Source organism: Amblyomma americanum, chromosome 5, assembly GCF_052857255.1.
Source record: "Amblyomma americanum isolate KBUSLIRL-KWMA chromosome 5, ASM5285725v1, whole genome shotgun sequence".
NCBI classification, from domain to species: domain Eukaryota; kingdom Metazoa; phylum Arthropoda; class Arachnida; order Ixodida; family Ixodidae; genus Amblyomma; species Amblyomma americanum.
This window is the reverse complement of record NC_135501.1, coordinates 52,734,490-52,754,066: the sequence shown is the minus strand read 5'-3', so window position 1 is coordinate 52,754,066 and position 19,577 is coordinate 52,734,490. Positions and strand designations below refer to the sequence as shown.

Below are 19,577 nucleotides of genomic sequence, written 5' to 3'. Positions count from 1 at the left end.
CAAAAAGCAGTTAGTTACTTGCAAAGTCTGTGTCGTGTACACAATCTCCCTCACATGTGGCAAGTCATGCATTGTGCAGTCTGGTCGATGCTTAAATGATCGGCTTAGAGAGCACCGCTTGTCAGCGGGATCATTATCGGATGGGGGTAATCTCGTTGATCACTGCAAAGGGTGTTTTATCGAACGATATCTTGACGGCGTTGACCCTATACCTTGCACTCCCATCTTCCATGCAGGAAACGAGCGTGGTAGCCAAGATGAAATCGCAATCATAGCGAGAAATTTTTGAAACCTGATGTATTGATATCGAAGGAAAGACTTGTGTCCGCAGTCCATCTGTCTCCCTCTCCAAAAAAGAGATATTGTTTCTGAAGCGTGGCACTACTGCTGCGCGTGTGTTATTTTCGACACCCAAAGAAGATTTATGAGCCATGCCTTTGCTCAATAAACGGCAGTTCAAAACTAGCGTCTCTCCTGTGCCTATGTGTTACTCTGTCCTTGTGTCCAAACAAGCGCTAGCAAATATGATTGTGAATAGCAGTTGAGCACGGCGCTAAGTGCTTAGTGGAAATTGGTGCTAGTTCCCTGGCCGCACATAGGATCCTTTACGAGGAAAAGCACTTAAAAAATTCAACGCGGACACCTAATCACAGAAGGCCAGGCAGCACGTTGGTTGGTTGGTTGGTTGTGAAACTTTATTTCCAGCGGATATAGAGGAGCGACACGAAGTCGCCCCCCGATTAAACGACGGCCGCTATCCCTTGCGCAGCGGCGGCGTCTTCAGCCAGCTGGAGGAGCTTGATCTGTATCCCCGGGTCGGGGCTAAGCAATAGAGCCTCCCAATGAGCAGAGTCGGTAATGAAGTGACTCGCGGGTAGGGACTGCGGGCAGTTCCAGATCATATGATTTAGATCGGCTTTCGCATCACAATCTTTGCATTTGTTTGAGTAGAGTCCTTCCGAATAGAAGGTACACAATTGGGGATTTGGATAGGTGTTAGTTTGAAGTTTGCGCCAGGCTTTGGCCTGTTGCTTGGAGAGCGTTTCATCTGCTGGGGGGAATCTGAGTCTTGCAAGCCTGTAGTGCTGCAGGATTTCTCTGTAAGAAAACAACCTGTCCTTGCCAGAGTATAGGGCGGGTGGGCTGCACGACCCAGCTCGGCGGGACAGTTCTCGAGCTAGGTTATGAGCCGCCTCATTACCAGCAAGGGAAGCATGAGCAGGCGTCCAGATTAGGTGAATGCGCCGCGTGGGCTGATAATTTAGCAGAATCCGTGCTGCTTGTGGGGAGATACTTCCAAACGTGTAGTTACGTATAGCCAATTTTGAGTCGCTGACAATGGTTTCTGCCGAGGATCCCACAATGGCTAGAGCAATGGCTGCTTCTTCTCCAACATGTGTGTGCTGAGTGCGTATAGTGCCCCCAGTTATGAGTGTACCACGTTCCGTGGTGACCACAGCTACCATCTTGTCAGCCGAAGAATCTACCGCATCTACATATACCACAGAGGTATCATTAAGAAAGCGTTTGTCTAATGATTTGGCTCTCTCTGTACGACGTTCAGCGTGGAAATCTGGGTGCATGTTCCGAGGTAGTGGAGGAATGACCAGAAGCTGGCGTATATGTTTGGGAAGGTCAGTTGTGGGTCCGCCTTGTCGTTCGTATGTTATGCCTGGTGTGGACAGAATGTGTCTGCCAGTTGGTGTGGCCGATAGTCGTTCGCACTGCGAGACGGTTACCGCTTCAATAATCTCGCTTAGGGTGTTATGAAGACCGAGACCTAACACTTTCTCAGTCGCTGTGTGCATGGGTAGCCCAACTGCCTGTTTGACGCATTTTCTGATTATGGCCTCCACTTTTTCTTTTTCAGCTGACTTGAGATGTAGGTAAGGGCATACGTAAGCTATGCGGCTTATCACAAAGGCTTGTACTAAACGGGGAGTATTGCTTTCCTTCAAGCCCGAGTGGCGGTTAATAATGCGGCGAATGAGTCGCATAATTTGCTGCGAGGTTCCCTGAAGCTTCCGAATTACGTCACCATTGAAGCCGTGTTCTTGTAGAATTAGGCCCAAGATATTAATTTTGGGCATTCGAGGAGTGGGGACTCCGCGAATACTGAGTTCGATGGCCGGTGGGGTTTGCGCATGGGAGCTGATGTTGCGGAATATGAGAAATTCAGATTTGGCTGGAGAGCACCGCAGCCCCCTAGGGTCTACATAGTTCCCCACGATATATATTGCATGCTGTAGTCTCTCCTCGATTTCGGCATCATTGCCCTCGGCGGTCCACAAGGTGATATCGTCAGCATAGAGGCTGTGGTGGAGTTGCGGAACCTGCGCTAATTGGTGTGGAAGTTTCAACATTGCAACATTGAAGAGAAATGGTGATAGGACCGATCCCTGCGGGGTGCCCTTGCTGCCGAGGGGGAAGTCATGCGAGTGGAGACCTCCTATTTGAAAATGCGTTTTTCTACCTGAGAGAAAGTCGCGGATATAGTTGAAGGTGCGGGCTCCCACCCCGAGTTCATGAAGGTTCTCCAAGATCGCATCATGTCTAACATTGTCAAAGGCCTTTTCCAGGTCAAGTCCAAGAATTATTCTGGTGTCCCGCGTTTTTGCCTCAATAATCTGATGTTTGAGCTGAAGCATTACATCCCGCGTAGAAAGTTTTGGTCGAAATCCAATCATGGTTGGAGGGTACAGCTCGTTCTCCATAAACCGGTTGAGGCGGGTATGAACTACGTGCTCCATGAGCTTACCTACACAAGACGTGTGCAAAATCGGCCTGAGGTTCTCAAGGCTGAGTGCCTTCCCTGGCTTTGGGATGAGAATGATCTCTGCCATTTTCCATATTTGTGGGATGGAGCCCTCCGACCAGCATTTCTGCATATACTCAGTGATTGTAGCGGCACTTCATCCAGGTTGCGGAAGATCTTGTTGGATACTGCATCTGGGCCAGTGGCGGATTTGCAGTTTAGCCTGGCAATCTCTGCCCTAACCTCATCCACAGTAATGGGGGAGTCGAGCTGCGTGTTTTCCGGACCAGCATAATCTGGGAAGGCTTGGATAGGAGCATTGCCAATATATCTATCTTTAAGTTCAAGGAAAAGGTCCTCTGGTGGGCCTGCATACTCATGCACAAGCTTCTGCAGGTTCTGGCTCTGGGTGGTTCTGCTACCTGTAGGGTCAAGTAGATGACGGAGCAAGTGCCAAGTCTTAGAGACTCCCATATTGCGATCCATTTGGTTGCATATGTCATCCCAGTTTTGTTGAGTAAGTTTAGCTGCATGATCCTCGATCTCCTTGTTTAGCCTAGCTATTCTTCTGCGCAGATTGCGGTTCCACCGCTGTCGTTTGAGTCGGTTCTCGAGTCCTCTCTTTGCCTCCCATAGGTGAAGAAGCTGGCTGTCCGCAATCTCCAGGTGGTCAGCCTGGTCTAACGTATGGGTGACTGCTTTGGCATTTTGACAAAGATCCTGTGCCCAGATATCTATGTCTAGTATTTCGGGGGTATCAGCTTCTCGGGCGGCTCTTTTAGCGCGGAACGTGTCCCAATCGACAAGGGTGGGGGCTCGAGCGCTACGACGTTTGGGGCCAGTTGAGGTCACTATTTCCAATATGTAGTGATCGCTGCCGAAATTTTGTTGAGTGTTTATCCATGTTGGAGTGCCCGAATTTTTAGCAAAAGTCAGATCGGGAGACGTATCTCTGGAAACACTGTTACCGCAGCGGGTGGGGACTAGTGGATCTGTAAGAAGAGTCAACCCACACTGTTGTGCGGTGAGCCACAGTTTTCTACCTTTAATGTCCTCCTGTGCGTAACCCCAAGCCGGGTGTTGGGCATTAAAGTCTCCCGTGAAAATGACGGGGTGATTGCCTGCGAGCTTCAGGGTCGCCTGAAAAAGCGGGCCGAAGCTTGCTTTCCGTAACTTTGGGCTGCTATAGACATTCAGCACAAACAGACTGTGGTAGGGTTTCCTAGGCGGAATTAATTCGACTAGCACGTGTGTGACATTTGTAACTGGGGTATCGTGCTGTACTACCGTAATATTTCGTTTGACAAGAGTCGTGACTCCAAGCGTTCCACCCCCCGATGAAAAGGATTGATACCCAGCTAGCTTGCTATTAGTTTGTGTCTCTTGTAGTGCGATTAAGTCCGGTTCGTCCCTATTGTTGAGGAATTGTTGAAGTACAGCTCGTTTGCGGCTAAATCCTCGGCAGTTCCACTACCAGATGGTGTAATTGGGTTGTGGCGCCATGTTGTTGCTAGTCGGATACAGCTTCAGAAGAAGCGGGTTTGCGAATTTTGTGAGGAAGGAGCCTACTCTCTGCTTCCTGCTGCTAGCTGCCTAAGTTAATTAATTCCTGCCGGTGTCTGCCTAATTCTTCCATGATGGAAGTCATTGTAAGCTGCACTTGAATGAGGGTGCTGTTAGTCTGCGTTTGCGCTTCAATTTTGTGAATGGTGTCGGCTAGTGTTTGGCCTTCGGTCAGGGAATCGCCTGCTTTTCGCTTAGGCGGGGGTGCCCGCGTTGATTCAGCATGCATGTCCGCTCCGGCGGAGGTAGAGGGGGTAGGGTTATTGGCGCCATCGGTCGTAGGCGGTGACCTAGCCTGCATTTGTTGCTGTTTTAGAGCGGCATTTTTTTTCTTTAGGTCCTCGACCTCACGAAGTAATTTCCCTACCAGCACTTTCAGGTCTGCTAGCTCAGAGGAGTTGGAGTTAGATTTCTGGGAGGCTTTATCTGCCCAGCCTACCTTTTGCGTGCCGACGGCGTCATGGTTGAAACCGGGGTTCTGTGGCTGGTGTGAAGGAGTCCTGGATTTGGAGGCGGACCGGCCTCTCGGTTCCAGTCGTGGAAAGGAGCTGGATCGATGTCTATAATTAGTTCGTCCCCTGCTTTTGGAGCGGCTGCGTCGCACTTTAGACTGCGGCGACTCTTGGCTATGCCGGGTCAGATGTTGGCGTTCCTGTTCCCAGCGGCGGTTGCTGATAATGTATGGAGTGCGGTAGATTTCGCGGCATTTGTTGCTGCCCAGTTCATGGCCCTTACCGCACAAGGCACACTCAGGCTCGCAGCTATGTGTGTCAGGAGGATTGGCCACGCCGCATCCGCGGCAGCGAGCGTTTTTCGGGTCCGGGCAAACATCTCTGCGATGTCCGAGTTGTCCGCACAAAGAACACACTTCGTTTTTTTTTTTGTAGAGGCAGCAGCGAATCATGCCACCACCGAAGCTGATCCAACGGGGAACTCGCTCACCGTTGAAGAGAATGAGGACCGTCTGCGACTGCGCACCCATGCGCCGGACTCCACATATTGGAGGATTCCTTGGATGCTGAAGGTTCGTAAGGATGTCAGCGTCCGATAGATGTTTCGGAACGCCTTGGATCACTCCTTTACCACTGCCATCCGGCGTGGCGACATACGAGGTGATGATGATCTTGTTCTCGCCGTAGATGAGCTCCTTGATGTTTAAGTAGCGTTCCACTCGTACCGCGGAATGGATGGCCACCAGTATGGTGTGTTGCTTGAAGTTGAGTAGCATGCAGTCTTCAGATGATTCTGCCAAGGTGAGGCCCGCGGCGTCCCGGATGAGTTGAAAGATGCCGAGTTGGCCACAGCTCTCGAGTATACGGAGGCCGCCCGATGGCCGGAATATCACCTTGGTTAGGCCCTTGGGTAGGCGAGGTAGGTTCGACGCCACCGATTGTCGAGCAAGTCGTCGGCCAAGCTTTTTCGCAGAGGAGTCGGCAGAGTGCCGCATGCTGCCCTGTCCCTGGGCGCGATCGGTTCCATTGTGTGCCGCGGGGTTATTCCTTTGGCGTTCGTGACCGGAGCGTTTCGATTCACCGACGGTGAACCAACCATATTGGTGCGAAACTTCTTCGGGGCTAATGTCAGTCCCCTCCACGGTGACTTCCATGTCCAATGTTGGAGGAAGATCCCACTCAGATAATGCGGCACAGCCCCGTCAGAGCGGGGTCGCTAGGCCTGGCGTGGGCCTAGCAGGCCGTGCGTACCGGCGAGAGCCGAAACACAGAAAAGTCCGCAGAAACAGGCAAAAAGGGACTTGCCGATGCGTCCAACGGCGTTATCCGAGCTTCGAAGACGAAATCCAGGCAAGAGCGGTGTTGACCGTCGCTAAATTCAGCGGTGGGCATGGGTGAAGCGAGGAGCGTTCGCGCGAGCGTCCGATCCACGCCACGTCCGAGCCGGTTCTCCCCAGGCAGCACGTTACATTTTTCGTGCGAATAGAGGACCGTGTGATCGCTCCTTGTATCGTTGCACAGGATTCATTGCTTTTCTATTTTATTCCGGAGTTAAGCACCCATTAAATGGGCAAGTTCGCACAAAATCATTTCGGCCACGAGCACTTCCTGCCAATGTAATTAAATTAACTCCTTCAGTACGCTGTTCACCGCATGCTACCTTAATGTCTACAATAAACACTTGCTCGCTTTGCTTTCATCTTTCTCTTTCTTACTCAGCGTTTTTCACTTTCACGAGCAAAAAGGCTGGACGGCTCAATCCGGGAGCAACTCCCGGTGGCATCAATCCTGCGCCCCCGCCCTGGCCTTGTTCTCTCCGGCGCAGCTACAGCCATCGAATTTTAGCGCGCTACGTTAAGCTTCCGTTTCTGGCGCGCTGCTGCCCCCCCCCCCCCCCCCCCTGTCTTGCCTTTGCATCACTTCACAGGCACACGCATTAGCGAAAGCAGCCCCGCCGTTTAATTCCTTTTTTCACTGGTTTCTTTTTGTTCTCTACACAATTGTTTTTTTTTCTTTTTTTTCTCGCCGAAACTCGGTGCGGAGGTAATGGGCCGGACAGGCGGAGCTTTCAGCGTAATTGAATTGTCGCCGTACATGCAGCGTATATGACCTGATATCTGGGGCTATTGGCAATAAAGGAATGCAAACAACAGGAAGTTTATTGCCGGGTACAACGTGCACGAACAGTTCTTCTGTAATTAAATGGCACCCGCCCGGGAAGCGCGATATGCCAGGCAGTGCGCTTTTCAGTCGGAGAGCTGCACGGGTATTACAACGTGACCTCGGCTGAAGCCTTTCGATGCCAGCAAGTGAGCATGAACACGTGGAGATTCTGTGATTTATTCACAGCGCAAAGGGTTCCAGCTAACGGGGACTTTTTTATTGTTGTTGTTTCCAGTCATTCCTTTAAGAAGGCAACAGATAGAAACGCAGACAAAGAAGCAACACACAGACAAGGCGAGGACGATGCAGTATCGTCCTTGTGTGTCTGTGTGACTTCTTGATCTTCGTTTCTCTACGCTGCTGTCTTTAATTAACCATGGACCAACTGGCTCAACGATCCACCTTATTAACAATCAACTCATTAATTATCTAACCCCAGTGGCTTAACCACTGCGTACAGTTACCCGTTCAGAATCTGTTTGTTAGACAGCCTTAATTTCTCTGCCCCTTCTTAGGCTAGATTAGAAAGAGTGGTTTCGGTGCGAATTAGACACGAGGCCTGGACTTTAGGGGCTGGGTCTCTTCATTCAAACCGCGACATGGCGTAGCGCAGTCAAGCGCTTTCCGCATCTTGTTAAGGAATTTAGCGCATGGTACCTGTTCTATGAATGAAAGGGACGAATAAAACGTCAGAGAATATAAAGTCCTGAAATGAGGCTCAGTGGCCGGCTCTCAACATTTCGGTATTATTTGCAAGGGGTGGCAACAAGGATTTCTTTGTTCCCGGCATGCCAGCTGCGTAATGTTGCTGTGGACGTTGATGACGATTAGGTAAACGATGGGGATAAACGTAAGCGTCTGCATTGTGCCCATTGTTTGGTGCAGCCTTCCTTGCATGTGCACTTTAAATGCATTCCAACCGCGTAAGGATGACTGTCACTTTAATATATAAGCTGTGGTTATTTCACACGTTACTTGATTGAAGACAGCTTTATAGACATCGTACAGTTTACTAGGTTTTAGTCGGGAACGTTAGCGACCAGTTACCAGTTGTACTACCCATGTTCCAAAAGGAAACATGCTGGAGTTTTACGAAAGGCTAGTTGCCTCTCCATCAGCAAAAGAAGGTCCTTGGAATAAAATCAGCTCTTTGTAACAAACGCTTATCTGCAGTAGGTATAAAGAAGTAGTAAAATCATTTCGCCGTTGCCAAAGCTGCTCTTTCATAGTCGGGAACGCTGCCAAGGGAAAACACACCGTTTCCTTGCGCTTTTTCAGCATGAAGGGAAAAGTATGTAGCCAACTCTGCGGTAACATCTACAGGTTATTAACGCAGCACGCATTTCTTTGCACTGCGGCGGTGCCTGACTCAGGGACAATGCGTTCAAGAAGAAGGAGATGAAGGCCTAGCATTATGTGCACTTCGGTACACGGGATACCCGGATCACAGTGCAGAGGAATGCAGCGACGGGCTCAGGCCACGCCAGATGCGAGAATAATAGGTTTTCCGTAACGCAATCGGACGCCTGACGAGAATCCTCCGCTTGTGCCAGCATCCTGTCTCTGCTTGACCCGTCCCTTCTAAGTGTTCGTGGTTGGGTGACGAGGGGTAAGGCGATAAAGCGAAAACTTCCTGACTGATCGCCTCTCCATCTCGGCCGAATGCTGAAGAATCCGGCAATCCCGTTTGTCCGTCCCGAAAGAGCCTGCCACAATTTCGTCGGATGCGCCATATATCAAGCGGAACAGTTTCCCCGTCTCGGCTGATGCGGTGCGTTTTTCTTTTTTTCCTTCCTCCCTTTGCAGTTGCATAGTGAATACCCGCGGCGTGCATTTATTATTCTCAACGACGCGTACAACTGCGGCTTCCTCCTCTGCCTGTGTAGATCCGGCGGTCCCTCTTAAACTTAGGAGAAATTGCGGGGGCCGCGAGATCTATTTCAATTTGCGTCTCCAGGCGCCTTGTAAGTTCTTCGTCTTGGGCAGAAAACGCAGTAAAGAATCCCATTTTCACGGCGCGTTCTCATCTGCCTCTGTCTCTCAAGCGCGTAGTACTCGTATTTGGAACACAAGCGTGTGAATGACCGGTTTCTTTTCTCGTGTTGTCGTAATACAATAGACGCCATCAAACGCTCGAAAACGCAGTTCTTTAGTCGTTTTAGAAGTGAAATAGCATTCGCGCTACGACGGGTTTCAGTGTGCGCGCCTGCAAATGCAGTTGTGTAGACAACATCCACCTACCACACGCCTCTGTACACCCTAGCCTATTGCCAAACCCTGCCCATTATTTAGAGGCAGTAATGAAAAGAAAACGCAACCTATTTCTCTGCCCGAAATAAAAAATGAGCAAGGAATCGTGAAACCAGGGTGAAATCACGTTTAGAGTTGTCCGCTATCATGGAGGTACAGCGAATGCTTCTGGCCATCTGGCGGTCGTTTCTTTTTTGCTGTTATTAGGATTGGGAATTTTTTTATATCGTACATGGGCAAGCAGGTTACGACAGCGCAATTGTCATTGGTGTACGAAGAGGACATGAAAGGCTTATTTCCAAAAATTTGTGCGGCGTTCTCGCCAGGTTTCAAAATTAAAACTACTTTCCCTCTACCAAATTCAAAGATGCACCCACTAATAAATACACTGACCTCCTGAAACGTGGATAATGGCATTCAGCTTCTTAACAATGCCACTTACAGTTAGTTGCGTTGGTATGTGAACCCGAAAATAGTGGGTCGAGTTGGCCTATCGCAGTGAATTGACTCTCGGGCTCATGACAACGGACAAAACGGTTCAGAAAGTCTCGGGTAAAGCCCTAGTCGGCCTGCCAGCATGGAGTGGATTCCCTAACGTTACCGGCTTGCAAGGTTTCTGCCGGTACAGAGACAGCGACACATCACTCACGCGCTGACAGATTAGAAATCGCGGCAAACTGAAAGCATATATTTTCTCCATTTAGTTTAAAAATACACACATTCTACATATGACAGGAGACGGGGCTTGAAAAAAGGCTGATGGCAGTTTTGTGCGACAAATAGTAAACAGCAAAAATGACAAAAACTATGAAATTGCCTAGTGCGTAATGCCGAATCCGCTAGAGTGGTTCATTAAGTATGCCCTGTACGTTAACATATAACACGCATGTCCCTAGCAGCATAAGTGGAAAGAAGAAAGGCTTAGAATCCGCCTGCTGGACCAAGGGCTTCGAATGCATTTAGGCATGATCATGTTTTCTTCAGAGATCTGCGCTCAGATATTACGAGCACCTTTTGCCGTTTTGAAAGACAAGTTGGTTATGTTGATTCGACATGTCAATATATTGAAAAAGACATACATATATATCGGCCTTAAAGCCTCCTAGACCGCTCGCCCAACTGTGGTGAACGACTACCAATTTTAGGTGGTTGAGGGCATTGACTCATGCTCCGTTAATTCGTTTTTCTTTTTGCCCAGATTCATCGAGCAGGAAAGTTGCAGGTCTTGTATAAATTTTGTTTGAGCATACTCTTCTGTCTGACAACGCAGTATATTTTTTGGAGTAAAATCCAGGAGAGAAAATAAGCCAGTCACTCACAAACACACATATGCATTGCTGAACGCAGCTAGATGCCCACTGGCAGCAAGCGTGGAATTTAGTTCCACCAAAGCGCTTTGCAGGGATCTTTGGAGATGCAACAATTTTGTGGTGAACGCTTACCTGCTATAGACTGGCATCTGGCGAACTCAAGCGGAACTTTTTCCAAACCTTCAAATTTCGCCACTGAATACAAAGGAGCGAAAATTGGTGGCTGGAGAAAAAGCTGCTCTATCGGCATCTTGACATGAACCGAACGAGCCGAATGAACCGAATAACGATATGAACCGAAAATAAAACAGCAAATATCGGACTCAGTAGCCAAAATAAAGCACGCGCGGTTAAGTTCCTATTTTTTCATATAATGGCATGCTGAGTGGGCTATTTAGATTAGTGATAAGCGAAAGAAACTCTCACAAAAGCTTTACCTTCCCAATGTACACAATTGTGAGAAAGCGGCTTAAAACTTTAACGGCATATTAATCAACCCAAATGCTTGTATGAAAAGGAAACATTTCTAACTGAAGGTACCTCAAAAGTTCAGTCTTCACGACTCTCTCGCGTCTCTCGCAGATGATATAACCCACGAAATATGAACGCTGTGGTATGGTGTCCTTGAATGAAAACTGGGGAGTTAAAGCGAAAACTTTAGCATACAGCTTCGAGATGACTATAACGCGAAAGCATTTCTTGTCTCGTGAGCGGCGTGTGCAGGACCTGCCAGCATAGCGTGTCGGCAACGTGTCATCAGAGCGTGTCCGCACGAAAATGACCATTCGAAAAAATAAATTGGCGGCCATTGCGGTTGGCACCCGTGTCATCTATGTGCTAGGCGGGCACGCAACGCATATGCCACGAAGGGATTTTATTTTACTATTCCATGAAAATTGGGTGAAGAGAACAATCTGAGAAGAGTCCTCGGTTCAAGCGTGTTAGAGGGGCTCGAACTGAACTCGTTGTGTTGTGTATGAGGGTAAAGTGTGTTGGGGATGTGTACTGATGTTAGAGAACGATGACTTCAGAAAAAAATTTGCTCACGTTATCCAGTGGTCCTGTGATAAATGTCAGGTGAAAACAATGACTTGCAAAAAAGTTGCCGACGTAACTCAAAGGTCACGTGATATGTCACGTGGCAATGATGACTTGCAAAAAAGTTTCAGACGTTCAAGCACAAATGCTTTCGCATTTTCTCCAATGCAGCAGACTGCAGTGCTCTATAATTTTTACGAAGCCTCACCTTGTTACCGTCATTACGGGCTGTGCGCATTCATTTCGCTGCTTTAGCCTGCGTCTACCAAATCTTGCCCACATCCAAAACATCTATGTGTTACTGGATATGTTCGCTGCACCTTCTAGAAGCTTGCCTGGTTAAAACTCTGCTCTCCGAATACGCTTCCGTCTGAGTCCCACGGAAGGATCATGAACATTGGGCAAAAAGCAAGAGGTTGCTCGCGGTGCTGCTCTAATGATATGCTGTGGTCCATTATAAACACTGCCGTGCACGGCGTCCTCGCCCCAGGCGCCGCCCCGACGCAATGACCACCGAAAAGGCTTCTTCATAAATATCCCAGGCGGCTGCGTAGCTCGACGGCCAACGAAGCACCATTAGGTTAAGTGACCCTGGCGGGTGAAGCGGTGTTACTCTTTGCGTCCCCGTTTTTTTTTTTAATTCTTCGAAACGCTGTTCATGGAAGAAAAAAACACGAAAAATGTGAACGAGCTAGAAAGACGAAAAACCTGTGGGCAGCTTTTCAAATCAGTGAGACGTTGGTCATTACATTTATGACGTATTTCTCTCTTATGCTGAGCTCACAGTAAAGGCCGAAATATTTCGTCGCCTGATGATTTCGCCACCACGGCCCTTAATTGACATTCTGTTGGCCAGCTACCTTTCAACCGCACATCATTTATGCGACCTTAATGTAGCACCTATCATCCAAAATCGCTTAAATGATATTAAACACGAGTTATCTCAAGAGCCTGAGATTTTTTTTATTCTTTAGCTAATAATCACATAGCTTACATTTTTTCCCCTAAAGTTATATTTCCATATATTTCGATTTCTTGCATAAATTCCGCAGATGCGACTAATGACAAAGAAGTTTTAAATAATAATATTAAGGTCTTAATGCAGAACCGTTTGTGGTAAGAAGCCGCAGTCCGCAAATTTCCAGAATGTCTCGATACTTGGTGTGAAAATATCTTGTATGCAACCGAGACCTCCCTTCAGATCAGCACTTTTTCCCATTTGCATTATCTACCTTCTTTAGTCCATATCACTCGATAATCATACAGATGTCCGCCAATTGTATCGCGTAGCGGCTACCTTGTACTTCAAGACGCCTTAGAGTATCTTTCAAACGCGGTGGGAAAACTGATGAAGCATGCCGACGTTAACTTGAATAAACAAACGAATTAATAAACTGCTTTCATTTTACTTGGCAACGACATAAAAGACTATTGTTCCGAGTGCTTGCCGCAATAAAAATCTGGTGAAGTAATCCTCACGGGTAACTTCGATTGCAATTCACATATTCTCTGCAGGAGCAGCAAAGCAAGTTAAACAATATGGCTGCTACGTGGGCCTGGAGACAACAGTTAGGTTTATCGCATGCAAGACATGTGATCGACCGAAACTAAAGTGTGCATATAGCATTTGGAACCCTCAGCAGGAAAAGCCAACTAAATTCCTGGCTGGAGGAAAAAAATTTAGCCATTAGCTTTATGTCAAGTCCTTCCAAGTGCAAGAGAGTAAGCTACTCCGTTCAAAGCTATCTCTGCGTGAACTGCAACAAAGACGACATAATAGTTGATTGCTTGATCTCATAGCTCTGCGTCACCGCACGTAAACGGTCTATTCTTTACACATCCACATGGAATTATTCATGCCCCGATGCACCGAACACACAGTGAATAGAGGGCAACAACATCTCTTTAATAAAACGTAATTTTCGTAGTTATGAGGCCCAGTGGATATGTTTTCCTCCCTCCCACGTACTAGGCGGCGCAAATGTTTGACTACATTTTTTTGTAACCAAATTTTCGGCTTATATTCCTATTTAAAAATGTGTACAGGTTTGAATAGGAGACAAATAGGATTATGGCACATTTTGTTTAACGTTATAGGATGAAGCTTCCAAAGCGATTCACCCTTTGAGTGACTCCTTAGTGCAGCGCTCCGTATAACTATCATTACCCGTGGTTAATTACCGTGCACTTACATCACACAGTGCATGCAAGTCGTGGGTTCGAAGCCGCCCACTACGGTAGCACTTCGATGGAGAAAAAATGTGAAACTTCCGTGTACTGTGCATTGTTAGTGCCCGTTAAGAACCCCAGGTGGTCGAAATTATCCGGAGCCCTCCATTACGGCGTCCCTCATAGACTGAGCCACTTTGGGACGTCCATCCCATAAAGCCAAAATAAATGTGCCATAATCCTATTTGCTGACCCGTTCAAACCTATACATATATATATACTTTTCAGTAGGCATGACATGCCCCACATCACAAACATTATGTTGGCCGCACGAAACCTCATCTTTTCGCCGTGCGAACAGCCGGCTAAAACTGAATAACCACCGAGGGCGGTCTCAAAGAACACCGCCAGCGCTCCACAAGCTTTTGATGCTGAGGTTCGGGAAAGCGACGCATAACCGACGTCAGGAAAATCAAAACATGCGGAGCGCTGGGAAGAGATGGCAGCGCATCGGATGCATGTCTTGCAAGACGGTTGGATGGCGACGGGATTCGCCAATTGTGCGGCAACCATCACTCGTACTCGAGTCTCTTAAGGCGAAAACCTGTATAGGCTCATCGTTGTGGAAAGGATTTGTGCGTCCTCAGAAAGTATCGGCTCACCTGTCAATCAAATGAAAGGAAAGAGAAGGAAATTCCGATGAGGATGAGATTCGAACCGACGCAGGCAGAGCCCAATAGATTAGCAGTCCATCGCCTTAACCGCTCGGCCACCTAGTACTATTTTTGTTTATTGCATAGAAATAGTGCCGAAAAGAAAAATCTAAGCATGACTTAAGCATGCAGCGGTGATATTACAATGAACAATTAAGAAGGACATTGACATCACACCCTATAGTATCCGTTTTTTGCCTGTGGGGAAAAGCTGTGTTGTGCCATGTGACCTGTTTATGTTGCTGGGACTATTTAGTCTCTGGAAGAACCGCATGATGAACCGCCACCCCGATCCACCACGGTCGTCGAAATCTTTGTTTCGTGAGCAATGCGGTTTGGTGCAGGGAGTATATGCTGTCTGGCAAGAGCCGCCTAGCTGGCTCCCCTATCTGGATGCATGTGTGTGCCTCCCAGACTTTTGATGTTTTGGAAGGTTGGGTCGTGCATGGGAATGGTGGCTCTTGTTTTGTGGCTTAATCATGCTCGTCCACCTAGTACGACGGAACGAGGGTGCTTGAGAAGGCATATGTCTTAACTCGAAACCGGATATAGAGAACATATAGAATATAACGAAGGTCTAGTATTTCGTAACTTCAAACCAAAACCAATTCGAGAAGCGTCAGGAGATCGTGTTGAGCTAGAGAGCTCCACAGGACGGCCCAGAAACATTCACCTTGATGCATGTGAGGTGACTTAAGTGCTCCCCTGAAATTATTTTCATTCGTGCGCACCTGCAGACTTTCCTGAATAGCCGCAAATCGTCAGAACGGAGACGTGCTGTCACAAAATCGGTGCCCGGCAAATGAGACATCACTGAGTTCAAACATGCTTGCAAATTTTATGTTATTTTGCGAAGCATTCACAGCACTTTACTAAGTTTCATACATGAGGTGCAACGCTGTCAAAAGTAGGGAAGTAGTGTCCATGAAAAAATAAAAGCATTGCTTGTTACTGCGCGCATGTTTTGTGGCCGAGTGGCCAAAGGCACTAGAATGCGACAGCGTGTCGTCAGCCATAGGACCGTATTTAATCAAGCTCACGAGAAACGGGCCATGTAATAAGGCTGGAGGCATAGGTTTTATTATTTTTCGCTCACCACAAGAACACACCATTTTTTGACAGTAATTGTAGGCAGTGCAAAATAGAGCGCTAGCTTTGAGACCGATGCATGGTACTAAGCACAGCGATTCTCTTTCATAAAGATCCGATGTGAAGCACGGTAGACTTCGTTTTCGCGTGGTGCGCAGAGTCCTTGTCACTGTTTTTAATGTGCTAGGCTACGCTTGATTTCCTAACTCTTGACCCGTTTCATCGCCGGGATTTCCGTTGCATTCATCATCATAATCTATAATACACTCCAAACAGAAAGGAAAAAAAAGGGAGTAAGCTGGCCTACAACGCGCTCTATTTTATACAAGGAAGAGCATACAGGAGACCTTACTACCTTTTGACTTCCATATAGGCGTATTTGTACTTAGAGTTCAGGCCCTCTCCAGGGCAGTGGCCGCTCCCATACGTCTCCAATTAACACGGTCCTGTGCCTCCGAGTGCATTGCAAGCACCTAATGTAGAACGCAGCCGCATGTAACGATACCATAGCCATTTGATAAGAGGAAAGACGAGCACAGTGGCTTGAAAGCTCAGTATAGCCCCCTTTCCTCATTTGCCACCCGCGTAAGGAATAGGTCGTACAGCTCTTCCTTGGGGATGCGCACAGCCCACTACCTCTCGTTACACATGTGCTGTGCCGCTGAGAGAGAAGGGGATGTGTTCATCCTTGTAACATCTGATCTGCGCCCTTGTGCGTTGCGCTCAATTTCCCCACAAATGGCGTATTTTGCGATGGTTTTTGTTCATTGGGTATGTTCAGGCTCATCATTTACCTGCTGCCGCCTCACCTAATCGGAATTGCCGGTCGCCTGCACCTAAGTATGCTGGGGGCTGGCGCTATGACCAAACCCGCTGGGCCGCTCGGTGATAAGGCGGCGAGCCATCCGCTGCAAAGGCAGTGTTTCAGCCTCGGTGAAGCAGGAAAGGGGGAGGGGGACATGTATTATATTCAGACTAAAAAAAAGAAAGAAGGAAAAGTGCCCACCTTGCACGGGAGGAAGGAACAGGCGGTGCAGCGGCATAAGGCATTATGGATTATTTTTGTTCCCTCATCATAGCTTGCATCCGTTCTTTGCTCTTGCTTCCGATGAAGCAGGCAAGTACCCTTTCAAAACTGACTAATGGCGGCACTGCTGTGCTTGAATTGAGACTGAACTACGTATCGTTCGAAAACCGCAGATATCTTCCTCTCTGTTCGTTTGCGCGATGCTAGAGTCGCTAGTTTCGTGTCTTTTTATGAGTCTACCCTGTCCTGTTCACCCGACAAAGAAGTCAAAAGTAATTTAAAGCGTTTGGTGACTCGAGTGTCTGATGAAACTGCGAAGCAATATGCGTACAACGCAGGAATTTAGCGTCTTCTATGCCGCGCTCTGCAGTGTCCTACCAATGTATTTTTATGCCTCGGGCCAACGCAATCCAGTATTAGCGTTCCGCTGCCAAGCGAATGTGTACGTAGTCAAATATCCAGCCCGCCTGAGGATATGAGCTCCTAATGCACCCTCACGGTGAACATTAACTTGTCTTCTTTTTTAGTATAAAAATTTCAAAGTATACAAAAATGGATAGGGTTTTAACGCAGTTAATCCAAGTAGACGTGCCGAAACATTTGTTTAGCCTAGTTGTCTCATTGCTGGGCAGTCAGCACATCTGGCTACAATATCAGACTCAGGTTATGCTCCTATCGAGGTTATGCTGATCTCATCTGTTCACGCCGCAGATAGAAGTTGATGAAGACGACGATATGTAATGCACAGCGCGAGTGTTCGTTGCAGTAACACGAGGCGTGATCTGCTGAGGCGATAGCATAGCGCTCTCGTGCAGTGTCCAGCGAAGCTGATCTGTTCGCGCCGCAGCTGGTTGTAAGACCAGTCACGGCAACATCTTATTTCTGCATGGGCTCTTGCTATGATAGGTTTGGTTAAAGTCATACCTAATGTCACTCCCCCCCCCCCCCCCCCCCCCCCTATTGGCTGCAGCTGGCGGGACGCTCCTCCGAACTTGCCCGAGCTTGGCCGAGTTACTCCGAGGCCTCACACAACATTCTTGATTGGGACAGTATTAAGTAGTTCTTTGGCACGAACATCTCGGCGTGTTGTATGTGCGGAAGCTGGAAACATAGCACAAAATAGGCGAATCCAAAGAACGCGAATAAAGCCAGTTGTAGCTTAGTGCAACGATTTTAAGGATGAAACATACGGCTTTAATGCTTCCCGTGTTATCACGAATCACCGCTGGTATGTCTAGTATTGGAGAGGCTCGACGCGGGACTTTGCCCGAATACGGAGGTGCTTGAGATGAGAGACAGACGAAGCGGTCTGCTCACAGCAGCACACACGGCTGCACAGCGCTTTTCGATTAATGGGTCGTCCTTAGGCGGCATAAGCAGTGCTTGACAGGCTAGGTCATTGCAGTGGAAGACGTTTCTTGAAGGTCGGGGGTGTCAGCACCTCTTGTACCTCCTTACCGAGATATCTTCGGTGCCTCAACTTTTTTCTGGCAGGTCACCTTGGCCATTTCTAATAATGGCGATGTGAGTCGTCTTGCGCGATAACACAAAAATAATGAGAATAAAGCCTTTATAGCCAAAAAAATATTTTTGGATGTTAGTTATGCGTGTGTCCTACAAAGTCCTCATCTGATTCGTAGTAAGTTTTGTTATGTAACTATTTTTGTTCAACTTTGCTTTGCACCTGCGTAAAAATAATGTTTTCTCTTAGCCACGTATAAGATGCAGCGTCCTTCCCCGATATTTTATCGCACTTAGCCTCATGTGGGCAATGCCGAAATTGACGCCAGGTTTTGTGCCGCAAATTATTTTGGTGACTCAGTGGCGCGACGTATTCATCAACTTGTGGACATTGTAACCTGAAGTAATTTTTTGTAGTACTAATAATAATATCTACTTCCCCGTCATGCAGTACATGATGGTAAGGTGCCCATAGCAAAAGCGGTCTTCTGACGGCTTGACAACGCCACGGGCACCCGGGTTTAGCATTTGGCGGCGTGGCTTACAACATGAGGTAATGCAGTGAATACAATTACAATAGACAATCATACAGTGTGAAAGCACAATTATACAATAGCAGAAAAAAAAACAAATTGCCGAATAAATTTTTACATATTGTCAGATAGTTCTCAGTGAAAACAAAAAAACAGAAAATATAAAGTGAGAGCCAAAGTTAAGTGAAGAGACAGAAAATATTGCTTTATTGTACGAAACGTGCTCAGTTCAAGGGAAATATTATTTTCATAAAGGTTATTTAGCAAGCATCCTAATTTGTTTTCTAGTGTTTCATAACCATAATTCGTTCTTTATGTTTTAAAGTGCCATCAACCAATACGTCTTGTGTTGTACACTTGCTTACATTTTTGTATGCTAGGCAGTTCTTTTAGAAAACATGTTTGGTTAGTAAATGAACGTTTAGTGGCAAGACATAAGCGAAAGTAATATATTTTGGTTGTAACAGGATTATTTCATAAAGAGTTGCTTGGTGTGATAAGTTTGAGGTGCTGTTTCAGTAATCCTGAGGAAATTCTTCTCGTGGAGATGTATGTTTTGCAGGTCTTGTTGTAATGTTGCAGCTCAGACTACACCGCAATAATTAAGTTGCAAAAGGGCATTAGTTAAAAGTGAAAAAATTAGTTACACTCTATGAGTAGCGCATTGAAAGGCAGTGCTTGAAGGAAGCGAAAAATGAAACCAAGTCTCCGAGAATTTTTTGTTTCAATGTAACTAGCATGGCCGTCATAGGACATTTTTGATTAAATAAAACACCTGATGATTTAATCATTACTGCGATTCCTAACGCATCGTATCTTAATATATTTCTTTGGTTAGCTTTACCGGCTTATTTTTAGCTCTGAAGGTAACGACTTTTGTCTTTGCGATGTTTACTTTCAAACGATTTCTTGTCTCCATTCATGCGGATGTTCTAGACTGCATTTGCTTTTTCAAAACGTTGTTTATGTCGTCACCGGGAAAAATGTGCTGGTATCGTCCGCATTTATTATTAATTTCGTGCACCTGTCAAAACTATATCTTTTATGAAAGTAT

At 47.1% G+C, this 19,577-nt stretch overlaps 1 protein-coding gene across 3 annotated transcripts in view; it reads left to right on the top strand.

Moving 5' to 3' along the window:
- LOC144132433 (uncharacterized) overlaps window positions 1-19,577 on the top strand; it is a 131,781-nt gene that overhangs the window by 89,298 nt on the left and 22,906 nt on the right. The gene's annotated exons all lie outside the window — the stretch shown is intronic.